A 3,478-nucleotide genomic window follows, 5' to 3' on the forward strand; every position below is an offset into this window, starting at 1 on the left:
AACAATTAAATGAAAAGAAATTGATATTGATAACTTGAAAATGAAATGAAATACATTAAATTAATAATAAAAAAGTACATCAATCAAATTTGAAAAAACAAAATACATTAAATTTATATCAATGATGTCCACCTAAATGACCCCCAGTCCCACATGTACGATGTCGCCGAACTCGTCTAGCTCTCTGAACAAGTTGCGGTTCTTCCGGTTCATCGTCATTTTGATCATTTTCTTCAATGTAAGCTGTAGATGGATTAGAACCACTGCCACCTGGTTCCATTACATTTTGGGATTGTTGATTATACATTGAATCAAATACAGCATATGCCGACTCAGGAGTTGTGCACTGAGTTCCAAACAAATTATAGAGAAGCCCATCTTCTGTCGGATAACCGGGTGTTGGTATTTCTGGCACCGACGGAACGTAATACTGAGATGGTGGTGGATCATAAAATGGAACTTCAGTAGCGACGTGTATATGAGGTGATGATGAAGACGGTCCTGCTGTGTATTGGTGTTGTGGGGTTGATTGGGAGGTCGATTGCACACGAGGATATGACGGCGGTTGTAAACGGGGATCACGAAGATATTGTTCTACAGATATAAACAATTTGGTGTGTTGTCTAAACCAAATCATATATTTTGTGCTATGACATAAAACACCTTGTACGATGTTACCTTGCAACACGTAATTATGGCGCTCATTCCAATGGTTTATTTCTTCCCTCCAAACCCAAGTCCAATTATCATCAATCCCACGCCTCATGTCGACCTCGTGATACGATTTCATGTCCTCTGGTGGTTGTGGTATTTGTTGATGTAAACCAAACTGGAGTGTGACCCTATCTGTATGATGTTTTTCAACAATATGATAACAGAGTAGATAAGTACATGCACTCCAAGTGGCCCTATCTTCTTCTGAAACTTCATGTTGGAACCCGAGATAAGGTCTCCAATAAAACTGACATGTAAAAAATAAGCTAAAGTAATTATAACAAGTATAAATAATAAAATATTTAAAAAAATTCAAATAAATGTGATTTAATATATTACTTCCTCAACCATCATGTGATCAATTGTTTTTCGATATCCTTCTACGTCGTTATGAGGAACTTTAGCAAAATTTAGACCACCAAAATTAAACCTGTCGAATATAATAAAAATAAAAATGTAATAAAATTATTAATATGGTAAGCAATTGGTTTTAAAAAAAATATATAAAAATAATATAGTTACCTTTGTGCAAGTGGAAATATCCATGGTTTGGGACATTCAGGAGCGACACAAGACAAACGATACCATGCCTAGTTTTGCAACAGTAATGCACATCCTCCCATAGATATTACACCAGGTTTCGTTGCAAGGCATAATTCTCTATAAAGTGTAGCTAAAATAGCTGAACCCCAACTATATTGGGATACTTTGTTTAAATCTCCTAATAGTGAAAGATATTTTAGATGTACACGGTTGTTGGATTTGTCAGGCATCAATAACCCTCCGATCATACGTAGGATGTATGCTCGACATGATGCTTGTTTTTCTAATTCAGATGCATTTTCACCAACATCGTCAAATGTATCCTTAAGCCACTTTAATTTAAAAGAATTACCTTTTGTTGCTCCATCGGGTGGGATAACTCCTAAGTAATCTTGACATATTTGTTTTACTTGCACAAAATTGGAACCGCTAACAGGTAAACCAGAAACGTTTAATCCTAAAATGTAATAAACATCTTCCAAAGTTATTGTGCACTCACCTATTGGAAGATGAAATGTGTGAGTTTCAGGTCTCCATCTCTCAACCATAGCAGTGATGAGACCGACATCTATCTTATAATTTCCGAGTTTTACCACTTCACCAAAGCCAGCCGCATGTAAATATGGTAATATGGAATCATTTGGTTTTTTGGTTACATGACCTTGACATTTGATTTTATCCTTTAAGGGAGACTAAATAAATAAAAAATTAAATAAAATCAGAATAAATAAAAATAAAACAATTAATGAGCCTAGATAAATAAAAAAATTAAAATTAAAATAAAAGAAAACAAATAAAAAATTAATGAGACTAATAAAAAACCAAATGAGACTAAATAAAATAAAATAATCACTTAATGAGACTAATAAAATAAAATAATCAATTAATGAGACTAATTAAATAAAATAAAATAAAACAAATAAAAAATTCAGAATAAATAAAATAAAATAATCAATTTATGAGACTAATTAAATAAAATAAAATAAAAACAAATAAAAAATTCAGAATAAATAAAATAAAATAATCAATTAATGAGACTAATAAAATAAAATAAAATAAAACAAATAAAAAATTCAGAAGAAATAAAATAAAATAATCAATTAATGAGACTAATTAAATAAATAAAATAAAATAAAATAAAACAAATAAAAAATTCAGAATAAATAAAATGAAATAACCAATTAATGAGACTAATTAAATAAATAAAATAAAATAAAACAAATAAAAAATTCAGAATAAATAAAATAAAACAATTAATAAAATAAAATAATTATAAGATACTTATAAATGTTTGAATGTATTTGATTTCAGCTCTGTGATTTGTAGATAGTTCCATAATAAAAGAAAGTAAAGAAGTTGAATGTATGAGTGAAAGATGCAGAGGAAGTGAAGATGTTGTGAGCAAAAATCTGAGGAAGGAAGTGAAGATGTTGTGAGTAGAATGCTGAGGGAGGAAGTATTTATAGAGTAGCTTCCTCAGGGAACGACTTCACACGCGGTCAAGACTTCAATAGGAAGTCGCTTCCCCAGGCCACGACTTCAGTAGGAAGTCGCTTCCCCAAGCCACGACTTCATCAGGAAGTCGCTTCCCCAGGCCACGACTTCTTCAAGAGGTCGCTTCCCCAGGCCACGACACATCAGTTATGCCATTCCACTTAATCTTGTCCGTTGAATAAATTTTATCAACGGATGTAAATCATCTATGCAAGGCAATCCTTGTAATATAGTTTCAACCAATTAGATGATTCTAATCAATATTTAATCTTGGCCATTGAATAAATTTTATCAACGGATCTAAATCATCTATGCAAGACAATCCTTGTGATATAGTTTTAACCAATTAGATGATTCTATTCAATATTTAATCTTGTCCATTGAATAAAATTTATCAACGGATCTAAATCATCTATGGAAGGCAATCCTTGTGATATAGTTTCAACCAATTAGATGATTCTAATCAATTTTCAATGTTGAAAAAGTTCTATAAATAGACTATCTCACCACACCTTCTATCTCATCATACCTTCTCACCACACCTTCTATCTACCATACCTTCTCACCACACCTTCTATCTCACCATACCTTCTCACCACACCTTTTACCATTTCATACTGAATCAATCATTTAATCATGGCTGCTCAACAAATAATTTGTATTGTTTATTACAATGGTTCAATTGTTGATGGAGTTGAAGGAAAAACATTTGTAGGTGACTATAAAA

The sequence above is a fragment of the Cicer arietinum genome, chromosome 2, assembly GCF_000331145.2.
Source record: "Cicer arietinum cultivar CDC Frontier isolate Library 1 chromosome 2, Cicar.CDCFrontier_v2.0, whole genome shotgun sequence".
Lineage (NCBI taxonomy): Eukaryota > Viridiplantae > Streptophyta > Magnoliopsida > Fabales > Fabaceae > Cicer > Cicer arietinum.